Source organism: Bactrocera neohumeralis, chromosome 4 (genome assembly GCF_024586455.1).
Source record: "Bactrocera neohumeralis isolate Rockhampton chromosome 4, APGP_CSIRO_Bneo_wtdbg2-racon-allhic-juicebox.fasta_v2, whole genome shotgun sequence".
In the NCBI taxonomy this organism is placed as follows: Eukaryota; Metazoa; Arthropoda; class Insecta; order Diptera; family Tephritidae; genus Bactrocera; species Bactrocera neohumeralis.
Genome location: NC_065921.1, coordinates 64,950,703 through 64,968,114, shown reverse-complemented (window position 1 = coordinate 64,968,114; position 17,412 = coordinate 64,950,703). Strand labels below are relative to the sequence as shown.

The following is a 17,412-nucleotide window of genomic DNA, read 5'->3' as shown; positions in this document are numbered from 1 at the left end:
TTTCATTTAGGGTTTTCACAAGTCTCATAAAGTTATAAGTTATAACGATTCGAAAACATAGCATTGAGAATTCTAAATGTGCAAACTCATTTTTGTATGGAAATCCAACAATAATTTTTTTAAACAAGTGTAAAAATTTATAATTTTACGATTTTACGATGCTTTACGACGGGTTGTGAGTACCCCAATTGTTTTTCTGAAGAATGCCCTTAAGATTTAAAAGAATGTCGAAAACATAAATAACAACAGTCAACCTATAGTCAGATTTCGCTAAAAAGGACCCATTCATATCTTCAAGAATCCTTTCAGGCGATATTGGTAAGATAATATTTTCGAACAGTGCAACGAAGACTAATATGAGCTAATTGACCTGGCAGGAGAGTGAGAAAAATACATTTAATGGGGCAAACAAAAGTGTAAGTTTGCGGCTCAGTTGGTAAAAAAAATTTATTTTTTCGGGAATAGTGCCAGGTGAAATGTTCGCAGTATTACAGACACCATGAATAGATTCAAATATAAAGATATCTTGGAGAACAGAATGCTGTTATATGCTAAGAAAGGTATGCCACTAATATGGAAAGTTTAGCAGGATAAAGATCCTAAACTTACCTTGAAGTTGGTAAGTGATTGGTTTGACAACAACGGTGTGAGTTCTCTTAATAAACCAAGTCAGTCCCGAGACTTGAATTCAACTGAAAACATTTAGGGGAGCCAAACATTGGATTGAAGAGCAGTCATTCTAAAATATAGACCGTTAATGGAATTTTGTTGAAAAAACCATGGTATAGGAGTTCAATTGTTACGTTTCGCAAACTTATCTCCAGCATGCCAAAACGAATTTAAAAAGTAATTGGAAAGTAGCGGAAATACTGATGAAATAAGTGAGCAAAAATTAAATAGGACCCAGAAACCCGAAAATAATATTCTTTTTCAGTCACAAATACCTGATATACTTATTATTTTGTCTATCCACTTTTGGTCTTTCAATTATCTCCTAGAAATTTAAGTTCCTATTTAAATTTTTATTACTAACATTTTTATTTTTTCCCCTCTAAACTTTAATAAAAGTACATTTAATAGACATTGCAAGCCACACGGGTGTATGTACTTATTATTTTGACCATGTGTGTATATGAAAAATGTGAGTTTATTGTTCAAATTCTTTATGCCGTACATTTTTTATTACAACTACTATAGAGAGTATGTGTGTATGTTTATAAGAGAACTGAAGAGTGAGGTCTATTCTCTATAGCATTTGATATTAAAAGCTTCTCATTCATATATTCTACGTCAAACCTATGAATGCAAATGTAAAAAGCTGAACTACTTTTTTCAATCATTTCAGATACGATTTTATTTTATTTTCAGTGTGTAATAAGCGCTAACATTTCACTTTGTGCCGCTCATTTCACACTCAACGGTTATTAATTGATTTGACCTCGTCGTTATGGTACCATTGGGATGGCTCTGATTGCAATACATATACAATGTACTTTATATTTATGTATGTGTGGCGATAATATATTATAATTACTTATACATACATATATGTAAACTGCAACGACTTATTTGCTGGTCATATATAAAAAGTATGTTTATGTGAAAACAAGCTTTGTGCTATAAATGCATGAATGAAATTACCGCGCGGGAAATGTCAGAAAATAAAAAAGAACAAATACAAATACAGAAACAATGCCAAACATGTAGTTTGTGAGCTTAATGTTTAATTGTAAAAATAAATTAAATGCTTTTAAAGGGAAGTGCGTATAGTAACAATTTATGCATACTTACAGATGAGCATATTTAACAAAATATTAGTTTCATGTCATAAAAAGTAAACTATTCACAACGCGCATGCTTATTTGTTAGTTGACAAAAAGATGTTTATTTAGTATCTATCGAGTTAACGAATAATAATATTAACGAATAATAAAGCACCCGGGAAAGCTTGGTATAACTCTGGTCGTTGAAAAATTAATAAAATATTTATTTTTTTTCATTTAAATAAAATCATCTATCCAGTGCGACTGCTAAAAAGAACGCGTAAGCATGACAAATCTCAGAATAGAAATAAGTATTAATAACACAAATTATTTTGGGTTTCTAATAAAAAGTGTTTTCACAGTTTAAAGTTCAAATGAAAAATCAAATAAGGCATTACTAAACTAAAAAGCCCTTTGGGAATACCGCTAATGTTAATATCTCAAAAAATTATTAATATAAATTCATTAAACTTAACGAAAAAATAACATAAAACAGCGAAAAAGAGACCCTATTATACTTTGGGTTTACACCAACCAACGAATAAATCCAATACACACAATTGCCAAAATGTGGAGAAATCGCAAAGATACCAACACAAGAAAACCGAAAACCGTCTAAATAGGGCAAATGAATAAAAGGTGTAGAAAAAGTCCAAAAAATTAAAATGTCGTATATTAACGAAAATGAAAAGTATACAAAGCTTGTAACAGTTTATACTCGTTCGCGTATCAAAAGAGCGGTCTAAAATGAAAATATGTGAATGCACGCGTACACTCGTATGTAGACGATGAGTTCGTGCAACAGTGTGTATATAAAATGGACTGTGCGAATATAAGAATTTCATTGAAATGACGCAGACGACGGGATATGCCAAAAAATAATGTAAATTATGTGCCTTTCGACTTTCGAATGTACGTGGTTGTGTGTTCATACTAAAATATACACATACATATGTATGTTACACATTCGTATGGGCGGCGTTAAAAGCATGCATGGTTATTGGCTTTGAATTGCGGCCAAGTGAGTCAAGTTTGCAGTATGCAATAAAAAATATGTAGATATATTTTGATTTTATTTTACTTTTTGATTGGCAGAATATCTTGGCGATGACAGGTAATGGACAGAGACGCAAACAAACAGATATTTCTGGGGTGAACGCAAAAAATTTGATTAAAATGCAATTCAATTGAAACAAATCAAATTCACCATGTAATTTATAATAAAATAAAATGAAAAATACGATAGCCTAATATAATGTAAAAAATTAGTTAAATTCAAACTTGGAAATCGTTTTTTCAAATTTCTATATAAGAAATTTAACCGTGCATGTAACTGTTGTGCATAATTATTAAAAATAACGGTATGAACAGGTTATATTTACATAAGTATACACATTAGCATCAACATTAATTTAATTTATTTTTAAACTCCCCCATTTCAAATTCAATATTTGCATATTTCCACAGTTTTTATGTGGCCCACTTTGCCAACATTTTTTTGTTTTATATTTTATTTGCTTTCCTTAAGATTTTTTCATTATACGTTCTATTTTTTATTGCACAAATTTCGTATGCAAGGCATAGCAATGAAACGACAATGTTTAGGCGCAAAATATATAAACACGTACATATTTATATATAAAAATTAAGGCAAATAAAATGGCCTGCATGCCAGTAAGTAGGGTCTCTTTGCACACGGACTTGCACACGTCGCCGTACAAGAATTTCAATTCCAAACACGGGCAAGATTTCTTGTATACAAGTTGTGGCCAGACAAATTGGCGTCAAAACAATGACTATCAAGATGAAGAGAAAGAAAGAAAATATAAAAAAGCGAGTGGAAAAAATTAGCCAAGTATTGTAGTTTTCATAAAAATAGTACGAAAATATAAATAAAAACCATTAAAATTTTAATTATATCAGAAACTTCGAATTTTTTTTTTCAAAATTTGTGCATTGAAAACCCGTTTATCTTTATGCAATCCCCTTCTGCATACACATCCAAAAATTAATATTTCATTTCCATCATTGCAATCACTTTCGCGCATCCCATTACATCAACGTAGAGATATGCGGCACACAATTGAAATGAAAACTAATAACAAATTAAAATTCTAGCTTACGAAATTATGTTAATTAAATTATTCAAGTATGCAATTATTCTCACACCCGTCTTGAAACGACGCAGGCAACACCAACCACAAACTGCGCCATTGGAGCAAAAAACGACAAGTGCGCTTACTATTACATAACTTGAAACTGGAACTGATGACGAGAATTCGCGCTCTTTGCTATAAGAGCCATAAATTACGCGAATAACAGATGCATATTGAGACAAGAATGAATGAGATTGTGACGGAGCAGTCAGCAAGAAATGACGGCACACAAATATAAACAACAGCCGATCGAACAAACGGCAATTGCAACGAAGTGACATCTTCTCGTTACAAAACACTGTATATTAAAAGTCATTCGTTTTGAGACGAATACTCGTTACTTTTGTGACTTGATTATTTGATGGGTATATTGCTACATTAAATATTATAATACTATATTACAGCTTGCATGGTTATTGGCTTTGAATGGTAAATATAAAGAAAAGAGGAACGTTTTTTCTTTTAAGAAAGATGTGACGATACACTTTAGGGTTATACAGCATAGAAAATATAGCAAAACAAAAGCAGCGTTAATAAACACATTTCAAGAATAAACGTGAACCTACACGGTCAAGCATTCTGTAATAATTACAATATAAATATAATAGATTTAATTCGAAACTAGTGTACCAAATTTATAAGGACAGTACATACGAAAAAATCAAACAGGAAGCAATTTTTAAAGTTTTTCACTTTGCATATAAAATTGATTAGAAATTCTTTTGGTTATACCATATCAAAGTGATTTAAATGTGTGATAAGAACGCTCACTTTAAGCTGTAATTAAGAGAAAATAATCGTAGGAGAGTAAAAACTACCCAGTTTCATTTTTATGAATTTGTAATTATGCAATTAAAGTAGTGCTATTGCACTTAATAGGGTAGAGAAAACAATGTAAACCACCCACTAATAAAAAGACAAACAGTACTTAACAAGGATAATTGTTAGGCTTGGCACGCGCATAGCAACAACAAACAAATGCACGAGCATGGAGGCGTATGTCACGCAACAGAAACCGGAAATTCCACAAACTTTTTTAACTCAACATGCATACATATTTAGTATTAAAAACAGGCGCATTAACGGTAAACACCGGTGTGGCAAACGCCAAATTGGCCAAAAACCCACCCAAACATGCTACAAAACCTGTTTTTATGTTATTATTGATTTTTTACTTCACGCTTCGTCACACACATACAATCGACGAAAGCTAAAATAATGACGGACAGGTTAGCAGGGTGCGACTACAGCAAGGATATGTAATCGACAAAAGAACGAAGCCACCGAAGTTGGCCTAAAGCATGACTACAAACAAAAGGACTACAAAAAGAGATATTAAAAGCATTGTAGTGAAAATGGCGCCGAACGGTATATAATAACGGTTGGCGAGACAAGCAAATGAATGTGCAAAGAAAACGCGGGTAAAACCGGAAAGCTGCTCGTTGCTTTTCCTAGGTATATAGGGACAAAGAATATACCGTTATGACATAATATCTTACCAAATGGCGTCGAAGTGTCGCACACGCAAGCTTTTACGCCGCCGGCAAGAGACCTTTCTAATATGCATATCTATTAATACGCGGGAAATTGTGTAGTGGGTGTGGTGGACCTACCACCACTGCCACCAAGATTACGCCAACACGCAGCAGAGTTCAACGACATTTTGTGGACTACAACAAAGCAAGTTACAAACACCCCAGGCGCCCAACCCTGTCGCCTAAATGGCGTATGTTAGGAGATGGATAGAAACCAACAACCCCAACAAACCAACAAAAGCATGTCGGCCCATAATACAAATGATAAATACAATTTGGTAATATACAAAGTGAATGTGATGAAAAAGGTTTTATTAGTCTAAATGTTGCAATTTCGTCGGGTGGATATACTTGTATATACTATGTATGTATATATAAATAATGTTTCAGTCGTATTGAAACATTCGAACTCAAGCGATTATCGGAAGCAATTTGCGAGAACTGTTAGATAGACTAGAGATGTCCAGGAACCGGCGCGGCAAGACTTTATACTAAATAAGCAAATGCATTCTGAAAAGCGAGAAAACTCTTTTACAGACCTACTTTTGCCAGGCTTATGTGAAAGATTTAGAGAAGAGTTTTATCAAGAATTCCGTTTATTTTTGACATATTTCTAGACCTACATTATGATGTATAATTCGGTCGGAGTCAGTTTGATGAACCCACCGATATTAGCATATAAAAACAAGTAAGGAAGAGCTAAGTTCGATTATAACCGAACATGTTGCTCTTGCAATTTGCAAAGGTTAAAACCAGGAAAGTGTTAATTATATGGGGTCTAGTGTGAGTTTTCACCCGATTTCATTCATTCTAAGCGCAAATATACATCATTATAAGAAAATACGTTCTCTCAATTTTATTACGAGAACTCACATATTGGCTGATGTTTGCGGTATAAAGACACCCGAAGTTCTAAAATATTTATATAAGATATATTGGAGCTAAGAGGAGTATTGACCCGCTTCGATTAACCCATTTTTGACACACAGACATACTACTACTATCAAGAAAGGTTTCTCTCTTAATTTCTGTATGTATATCTCAAACATTGCCAGATATTTTCGGTAAAAAGGCAACAATAAGCACTATGTCCACATATTGAATATCTAGGGGCTGGAACAGTTTTGGTTCGACTTACACAATGTTTAGTCATAGATACCACACCTCAAACGCACTATTCCTGCAAAAAGTGAAGTGCTGGAAGGTGAAAGTTTCAAATGGAATGAAAATTGTGTTATATGGGAAGTAGACGAGGCACATTCACACTGTAACACAGGAATATTAGAGAAGATACGTGGCGAGAGGCTTGGTTGAAATCGGTCGGGCGTGACCCGAGATATGTGATTTCACCTAAAAGTGGGCAGTGCTACAGCTATCGCCCAATTTTTACTCCGGCTCGTATAAAGCTCTTTCATACCAATTTGGGCGCAAAATTTATATTATATATACTTGTATATATTTCTAGAATAATATTTGCGCCAGGCGAATTTGATAATTGTAGCTTTACTGGTGTAGGAGATATGTACATTAAACTTAAGCGGGACCATTCCCACCTTTTCAACTTGTTTTCCCCACAGGTATTCCTTGACACTGCAATCGCCCGTGCCAATTAAATTTATACTGAAGTTACAGCTTGCACGGACGGACAGACAAACAGTCATCTGGATTTCAATTCGTCTCGTCATCCTGATCATTTATATATGTATGTAAGTATATACATATATAACTCTATATCTATCTCTATTAGTTTTGCGTGATACATATAACCATGGACTTATTATACTCTGAAAGATGTTGCAAATAAATAAAAAAATAGAAAATACATACATATATATTCAACTTAATGAAGAAAGCAAAACAATAAAAAAGAAAATATTAAATATTAAGAGACGGCACCGTGGAGCCTAGGGAGTATTACATAAAGACTTCCTTGGACTGTTTCAAACCCAACCCAATCGCTTTAGGATCACGACGGGAATTTATGCTGAATATTTTATTAACTTTATTTGTTTTCGCTTTATGGTTGTTGTTATGTTGCTGCTAAGCAATCAAGCGAATAACGCAACAGCCACCCCAAAAGTCGATGTGCCAAGCTAGGACTCCACGTAACAACAGGCACAAGTGGTGTCCCAGCCCGCTGACTCTATGGCGCCACATAATTCAGCGCACCATGAGCTGAGCAAGTGTGTGGACTCCACACAGCTACACTAAGTCAAATTTCTGTCCCCATTCGCTTGACATTTTCGATTTGCGGGCGTGGTGTTTGATCGACCGGCCGGCTTTTCCGAGTTCATTGCCACTTTACTCAACAAAGTCGTTAATTGTCGTGGTGTTCACTAGAAATATAATCAGCCGTCTACTTTCATAGGCGTAGTCACAGGATATGTGTGAAGATGACGTCATTGTGTGCGGAAAAAGGCAGGACGTAGGAATGTTGCATGATGTCATCGCGTTTAAGTTGAACGTAAATAAGAATGTTGGGTGGTAGGTTGGCATAATAAGGGAAAAACACAATGAATCATGATGGCCTGTATGAAAGATACTTTAAGGGAGGCCCACAGACAATTGATTTTGTACCCATTTCAGCTTGTTGTAAAATTTATTGGAAGTTTCAAGAAAAAATAGTAATTAACAAAAAATACGATTTATAGGATGAGTCAGAAAGACAGTAAATGAAAGTTTGGTTGCTTTAATGAATCTGGAAATAGATGATTCTTCAGGAATATTCTCCAGAATCTTATTCTACAACCGAAGTTCCAGAAGCTATATATAAACGATTGCAAATCGACTTGTAATTCTCGATAAACTATCCTAAACCTCCAAGGTAAAACATAGAGCGAAGATTTTTCAAATACGACCTCGATATTATCAAATTTTAATTGTCACAAGTCGTTATATTTGACTGATATACTTGTATAGTAAAATGAGCAAATCCCGCGAAGCAATTGACGAAAGATTTCTGCCAATAAATCTTTTATTTCGTGTTTGTAGGCCAAAAATTTAAATGTGAATCGTTAAAATTATTAATCGATAATTCCCGCAATGAGTACACAAATTGCACATAAATAATATACTTGTAGTGCCAAACTTTTACTTTCACAAAATTATTGTTCGAAATTTACATGAGGTTATGGTCAACAAATAAATTCTTTTGTCTTCAACAAGTTTTCAACGCACCTTAGAGTTGCACACTTATTCGTACACAAATTTCTTGTGGTTTTGTACTCTTATTTTCACGAAAGTGTTGCGATTTTCACAATTTTTGATTTTGGTATGATTGCACATTTCCCTTTTTGCGTTTTATAGCAAGTCTTATGGCACATTTTATTATTCATGATTACGTGACTGGGAAACTTAAAGAGGCTTTGTAACAATTCGCAAAAGAAAAGCGAGAAATCAAAGTAGGCTCGCTACATTTTACAACAATGGAAGCAGTGTTGGTAGAGTCGCATAGCGCGTGCCGCCTGGCGTTTGCATGATGAATTGCTGGTCGGTTGAAGGTATGGGACAGATGGATGGACTGCCTGCTTGGCGGACTCAATGGATTTGCTGACGGACTGGCAATACGCACTTAAAAGTAGCAATGATCTGCCGACTGTTGCTTTTTGTCATCATAATTCATCCGCTGTGCGCATTCTAAAGTATCTTAATGCCATCAATTGCACTTCAAAAGTCCATCCATTTGGTTGGACTGGACTGGCTCTGTAGTGCGGTAGCTCCGGAGTTTTGTGTGACGTGCTGTATGTAAATTGAATACAAAATGACAAAGGAAACTTCAATTTATATTTTTTTTGCATACAAAATTAAATAGCACGTTTTCATAAAGTATCAGACCTTGAAAAGAGTTGTGAGGTTAGCTGGTGATAGTTTCATATAGATAGCTTCATATATAGTTTTGTAGACTACTGGAGAAATGATCGTCTTTAACTGATTATCAACATATATCATGAAGGAAAGGATAAGACTTCTCCAGATTAAATTTTTGGCTTACATGAAAGTTGTTCGGTTGTATATTACATCCACATTCCCTAGGTTTGGTTTTTCAAAATACTCATCTAAAAATATTAATAATTAGTATGGGATTTATAGTAAGCCATGATGACATATGTATTAAGGCTTAAAACTGTTCACACCCACAATTTTCTTAGCAAGTTTCTAAACAACGGTAGTACCATTAGTTAAAATATTCACTGAAGATACATACATATGTATATGGCTTTAAAAAAGTTATGAAGTACTGAAAGCTCGACTAAAAAACCATCACGAACCTCAGAAGATAGATCAGTGCAGGTAAATGATCATGAAACACATCTATCAAATAGACCTATATATTTTCAGGGAGAAATACTTATGTGTGCACAACATAGATTATATACAACCGCACATAGTTTTACATATGTATATATGTATGTACCTATGCAAATATATACCTAATTTCCTCTTTCCACTCATCATTTATCATCTCACTCGACACTAATCGAAATGATTAGTGAAATTTGGCATGGATGAGCAACAGCAGCAAAGAAATTCACACGCGGTACTTTCAATTATTCGCCCAAAATGCACAATTTGCGTACACGAGTCAAAAGCGTAAGTGGAAGAGACTACAAAACGAAATGAGTGAATAAAATTAGATAGACAGCAAACAAATGGAAAACGTGTGATTCTGCGAGAAGAGAGAATAAGTGACTAAATCTAGCGGCCACTCCCAATTCTTTCCAATTTCAATTTATACACAATAAATATAGAAATAAAAATAAAGAAGAAAAACAATTTGAATGAATAATGGAAAACTTAACAAAAGGAACAAGGTAAACATGTGATTGTTCCGTACATTAAAAGAAATACAACCGAAATTTAATCACAAATAGAACATACAAGAAAAAGAAACAAAATATGTGTAACAACAAAAACTTAGAAGAACAGCGGATTCATAGATACATAAGTATATGCACACATTATATTCATATTAGTATTTATTAAATGAATAATGCCGGCATTGAGAGTAGAGAATAAAAAAAACATAGATTAAGCGAATTGACAGTAGACAATTTTTTTCGCTAGTGTGGTTTAAAATTCAATGGACAACAAAATAGTATAAAATAATTTGCTGTCGAAAAAAACATGTTTACTAGAGCAAATGGAAATTAGCGACTAAATATCGACACTTTTAAACTCAAACCGACAGACAGAGCACAGACAGGTAGGAAGAAACATGATAGGAAAAAATGACAGAACGACTAAAAATATGAAGTCAAGTCTACTGATGCTGTTCTCAATTCGTTAATATGTTTTGGTTACATTAAGACGGAGCACCTTGTCACAAAAAAAAATTTCTTAGACGAGTCATGTTAAGACGAGGGGACATGGACAATGTCGTAATCTGTCAGTTAGAAATGTGATTGGATTAAATCAATAGTTCCAAAATGGTCATTGAACACGAAAAAATTCCTCAACGAAGAAATATGCATTTTAAATGTGAATATTGTTAAAAAAGTTTAACTCTACCCAATGTGTAAAATAGTTTACTTATTTTACAGTTAATGCTGTTTTACAAACGCCAAATATTTATACAAAATTTCATATTTTTTTTAAATATACAAGGTGTGTTCCAAAGTAAACAGGACTTTAAAATATAAAACAGAACAAACGGTTTTACGGCAAAATCAATTTATTTTATTCAAAATAGTCTCCTTCTGTTTCAATTCAGCTTTTTACACGGTCCAAAAGCATGTCGAACGAGTGTTTTAGCTCGGTGCCGGTGCAAGCCTTTTGATTGGCCTCTACGTCTGCATAACGCTTTTCTATCATGGGCAAATGCATTTTTCCAAAAAAGGAGAAGTCGCACGGTGCCATATCAGTTGAATACGGGCAGTAGTTACTGGTTAAAATGTGATTTTTGGTCAAATAATCGTCCTTCGAATGTTGGATTCTGAGCAATTTTTGATCGTCAGTCAATTTGTGCGGAACAAACCGTGCACACACACCTTTCGTAAGCCCAAAATTTCGGTCAAAATGCAATAATTCGATGTTTTGGAGATGTTCAATTCCATTTCCATAAATTTCAATGATGATTTCGGCTGATTTTTGATGAATTCACGCACAGTTTCGAATTTTCGGTGATCAAGGATTGTGATGGGCTCTCATGTTGATCGTCAATTATGTCCTCACGACCACTTTGAAAACGTTCAAACCACTCGTGCACTCTGCTACGGGATAGGTAATCATCGCCATAAACTTGTATCATTAATTGAAACGTTTCGGCAAAAGTTTCACCAATTTTAAAACAAAATTTAATGTTGGCTCTTTGTTCGAAGCTCATTTTCGCACCGATAACGCAAACATACTGACACTTAAAACGAAATAACTTCACTTCCAATGAATGAAATGTCATGAAATGGCGCTGGATTCAAAAAGTCCTGTTTACTTTGGAACACACCTCGTATATACATACATATGTGTTTTAATAGCGTACAAATGTGCATTTTTTTAATCAAAATGTAAGTTTAGTGTATAATATGTTTGTGCACATGTAGATATTTATGATTACTTAAAAACATATGTATGTACATATGTACACAGTTTTCATTGTTAAAAGTTGTTTGATGACTATTCGAATTATACATACGAAGACGACGTGGCCGTAATATGTAATGATGTCATGCCTATTAACTTGTACATATGTATGTATTAAGTTATTGTTATAAGTAAGTATATATGTATGCATATAAACAAAGAGGCATAATTACACCATGTGAATATTTACAAAACGTATAGGAAGTTAGTTAAGCAATAGAAATTGTTGTCAAATGCAAATTAGTGTTCGTTAAACACTTGTTGTTGTCGTTGACCACTTTTTTATTTATCTACGGGACCAATAAAGTTTACATACACCTAGTTCTATTAAATTTCGACACGTTTATTTGTTTCAAAATGGATAAATTTTGTGGTTTTTTTCTATCCATTTCATGATATGTATATTTAGCATTAAATATAGCATATCAAAATATTTTTTTTTTTACACAAATAAAAAAAAATTAAAGTTAAAGCTTAAAATGAGCATAATTTATATCAAAAAAGTTTACGTACACTTATGATTGTTTATATAAAACAAAAGTAATTACAATACTTTTAACGGGTTTTGGCCTACATTTTGTTGCTATTACTGTCCCTAGACATCGTTGTATGCTCCTCACTCAATTTCTAGAATTATTTCCGGATATTTTGACCCATTAAGTCCATGATCCAGCTTTTTGGCCTTATTTTGATGAAATTCGATGTTTTCGAATACGGTTTTCCAAAAAGTTCCAGATATTTTGAATAGGATTAATGTCTAGCGATTGCGGGACCTATGGAGTTATTTTTATTTCCATAACAACCATTCACGTACAAGATAAGTTGTGTGTTTTGGGTCGTTATCCTGTTGTAAATAGAAATGGCTGCTATTAACAGCCGATTTAAGCACACTTAAAATTTAAATCTTTTTCTTAAAATGCTCAGATACATATGCTTATACATTTTTGAAATGTACACAAAAAAATAAATCCCCAAACAGTAAGGAATTTGTTGAAGAGTGCTGGTTATCATAGACGAGTCGCGCGTCGTAAGCCATACATATAAGGTTAATAAAAAGAAAATGTCGGCGTTTGCTAAACAATATTTAAACAAACCGTATTGGTTTTGGGAAAACATTGTGTTCACCGACGATTCAAAATTTAATAAATTTGGTTCGAATAGATCACGAAAAGTGTGGAGAAAGATCAATGAAGAGTCGCAAGGACAAAATGTATTGCCAATGGTAGAGCACTGTGGGGGTAATGTTATGGTTTGCGGGTTTATGGTTGCATCTAGAGTTGGACATTTAGACTTTATTAGTGAAAACATGGATAAGCATATGTATCTGAACATTTTAGGAAAAAAATTTAAATTTTAAGTGTGCTTAAATCGGCTGTTAATAGCAGCAAAACCAATTTCCAACAGGATACCGACCCAAAACACACATGTCTTATCTTGTACATGAATGGTTGTTATGGAAATAAAAATAACTCCATAGGTCCCGCAATCACTAGACATTAATCCTATTCAAAATATCTGGAACTTTTTGGAAAACCGTATTCGAAAACATCGAATTTCATCAAAATAAGGCCAAAAAGCTGGATCATGGACTTAGTGGGTCAAAATATCCGGAAATAATTCTAGAAATTGAGTGAGGAGCATACAACGATGTCTAGGGACAGTAATAGCAACAAAATGTAGGCCAAAAACCGTTAAAAGTATTGTAATTACTTTTGTTTTATGTAAACATTCATAAGTGTACGTAAACTTTTTTGATATAAATTATGCTCATTTTAAGCTTTAACTTAATTTTTTTTATTTGTGTAAAAAAAAAATAGTTTGATATGCTATATTTAATGCTAAATATACATATCATGAAATGGATAGAAAAAAACCACAAAATTTATTAATTTTGAAACAAATAAACGTGTCGGAATTTAATGGAATTAGGTGTATGTAAACTTTATTGGTCCACTGTATGTATGTGCTACATATTAGTTATGTATTTGTATATGAGTTACTATGTTATTCTATTTGATTATTAAATAATAAGTTTATTGTGGAAATCATTGACTGAATAGTTCTAGCAGAAAAATTATATAAAATAAGATAAATAAGCTTAAATTTCGAGAAAAGGCAACACAAATAAACTCAGCTAATTATAAAGAAAGAAAATTGCATAATCGATAACAGTCGGTTTTTGATACTGGTAACCTACTTGACATATCCGTCAATACCTTTGTTTATATTAAATTATATTTAACAATTTTATTTGTGCTTTAAGCGGTGAAACGCTAGCAAACGTAAAATGTTTAATATTGAAATTATTTATACAAGAAGTAAAGAATTCCCCATGAGAACACTTTAAATTCTTTAACCTTGTCTCCGGCTCCTCACTTCAATTTCCCGATCCACTGTGGCACAATGTTGTCATCACTTCCATCATCGACTTAATTGAATTAAGCTCTAGCGACCCTAGCACTTTCATACAACTAGGCATGCGCTTTCTTTCATGCCAACCACCCACCCTCCTGGGATCGAAGGAATTATGAACGAAATTGCCTCAAATGAAAAAAGTGAACATACTTTAAACAGAATTTATAATATACATACATGACATAAATGGCTGCGTTGTTCTTCTCAGGCACACACTTACAGTGGACCAATAAAGTTTACATACACCTAGTTCTATTAAATTCCGACACGTTTATTTGTTTCAAAATGGATAAATTTTGTGGTTTTTTTCTATCCATTTCATGATATGTATATTTAGCATTAAATATAGCATATCAAAATATTTTTTTTTTTACACAAATAAAAAAAAATTTAAGTTAAAGCTTAAAATGAGCATAATTTATATCAAAAAAGTTTACGTACACTTATGATTGTTTATATAAATCAAAAGTAATTACAATACTTTTAACGGGGTTTGGCCTACATTTTGTTGCTATTAGTGTCCCTAGACATCGTTGTATGCTCCCCACTCAATTTCTAGTATTATTTCCGGATATTTTGACCCATTAAGTCCATGATCCAGCTTTTTGGCCTTATTTTGATGAAATTCGATGTTTTCGAATACGGTTTTCCAAAAAGTTCCAGATATTTTGAATAGGATTAATGTCTAGCGATTGCGGGACCTATGGAGTTATTTTTATTTCCATAACAACCATTCACGTACAAGATAAGTTGTGTGTTTTGGGTCGTTATCCTGTGGTAAATAGAAATGGCTGCTATTAACAGCCGATTTAAGCACACTTAAAATTTAAATCTTTTTCTTAAAATGCTCAGATACATATGCTTATACATTTTTGAAATGTACACAAAAAAATAAATCCCCAAACAGTAAGGAATTTGTTGAAGAGTGCTGGTTATCATAGACGAGTCGCGCGTCGTCAGCCATACATATATAAGGTTAATAAAAAGAAAATGTCGGCGTTTGCTAAACAATATTTAAACAAACCGTATTGGTTATGGGAAAACATTGTGTTCACCGACGATTCAAAATTTAATAAATTTGGTTCGAATAGATCACGAAAAGTGTGGAGAAAGATCAATGAAGAGTCGCAAGGACAAAATGTATTGCCAATGGTAGAGCACTGTGGGGGTAATGTTATGGTTTGCGGGTGTATGGTTGCATCTAGAGTTGGACATTTGGACTTTATTAGTGAAAACATGGATAAGCATATGTATCTGAACATTTTAGGAAAAAATTTAAATTTTAAGTGTGCTTAAATCGGCTGTTAATAGCAGCAAAACCAATTTCCAACAGGATACCGACCCAAAATACATGTCTTATCTTGTACATGAATGGTTGTTATGGAAATAAAAATAACTCCATAGGTCCCGCAATCACTAGACATTAATCCTATTCAAAATATCTGGAACTTTTTGGAAAACCGTATTCGAAAACATCGAATTTCATCAAAATAAGGCCAAAAAGCTGGATCATGGACTTAGTGGATCAAAATATCCGGAAATAATTCTAGAAATTGAGTGAGGAGCATACAACGATGTCCCTAGACATCAATAGCAACAAAATGTAGGCCAAAACCCGTTAAAAGTATTGTAATTACTTTTGATTTATATAAACAATCATAAGTGTACGTAAACTTTTTTGATATAAATTATGCTCATTTTAAGCTTTAACTTAAATTTTTTTTATTTGTGTAAAAAAAAAAAATATTTTGATATGCTATATTTAATGCTAAATATACATATCTTGAAATGGATAGAAAAAAACCACAAAATTTATTAATTTTGAAACAAATAAACGTGTCGGAATTTAATGGAATTAGGTGTATGTAAACTTTATTGGCCACTGTATGTCAGAGTGATATCACATTTCTATGCGTGAATGAAATTTTATATACCGATATATGTACATACATATGTATGTACATACTATACATATGTACTTTCATACGTATTTATGAACATATGTGGACTACAATATTTTGTAAGCGATTTGGCAATGATACTTTTGCTCTTTTTGGCTTTCGACCGAGACCTCAAACTTGGCATACGACGATGTTGACATTTCTTTAATTTAATTTCGAAAAATGCAACTGATACACAAGACAGTTTAAGTGACATTCTAAAAGCATTTAAAAATGAAAGAATTAATACAATTGCTAATATGTCCACAAATTGTAATTAATATCTCAAGTTCAATTCCTCAAGAGATCCGCTAAGCTCACCATATAAAATTGAGATTTTAAAAGTTTTTTGTCATCATTACCTATTTTTACTCACAACTACTGTTAATGGCAGTGAGATCCAAAATTAGTATTTTTTTCATTTTTCATACCTTCCTTCCTACAACTTGATTCATAGCGATCATCATCATTTACTTTGTGTAAAACTCCAGAAAGCAAAAACGAAACAAATCAAAAAATATATAAAACAATACAAAAAGTCGGCAACCAAAAATAATTCAACTCCAAAGCAAGCACACTCCTCCGACCGTCGGGGCAATGTTGGAAATTTTCAAGTGTGACGAAGGTAAATGAACTCTTTACGAACTCGCACGATTGCTCCCAATTTAAGGCGGTGTTTATGACGGCAACTATGGCAGTGGTGAGGTGAAGGTGGTGGTTTTTTGTATTATTAATGTTTTTTGTAGTTGTTTTCAGTATAATTTATTTCTTTTTACTTGGAGTATGGGGAGGGTATATTTCATTTATTTTTATTAACTTTTTATGCACTTTCTTTTGTTTTGCTGACCGTGACTTCTTCCTCATAACCAAAGAAATATTTTCTTTACTTTACGCTTAAACATTTCGACAAAAGTGTGTGTTATTAGAAAAGTTTACTGGCAGTACATGGACTTTATTTCTAATAAATTGTTGAATTAAAAACCTTGAGGTCATGTACGCAACTTAGTTAAGTAATCTAAGCACGCTT

The 17,412-nt window shown here is 33.1% G+C and overlaps 1 protein-coding gene and 1 long non-coding RNA gene across 15 annotated transcripts in view; one reads left to right on the top strand and one right to left on the bottom strand.

The window, feature by feature from the left end:
• Positions 1 to 17,412, bottom strand: part of LOC126756224 (protein hu-li tai shao) — an 81,583-nt gene that overhangs the window by 50,775 nt on the left and 13,396 nt on the right. The gene's annotated exons all lie outside the window — the stretch shown is intronic.
• LOC126756271 (uncharacterized) lies at positions 12,334 to 15,418 on the top strand. Its single transcript, XR_007666567.1, has 2 exons — positions 12,334 to 12,496; positions 14,841 to 15,418. It is a non-coding gene; the product is annotated as an uncharacterized LOC126756271 (long non-coding RNA).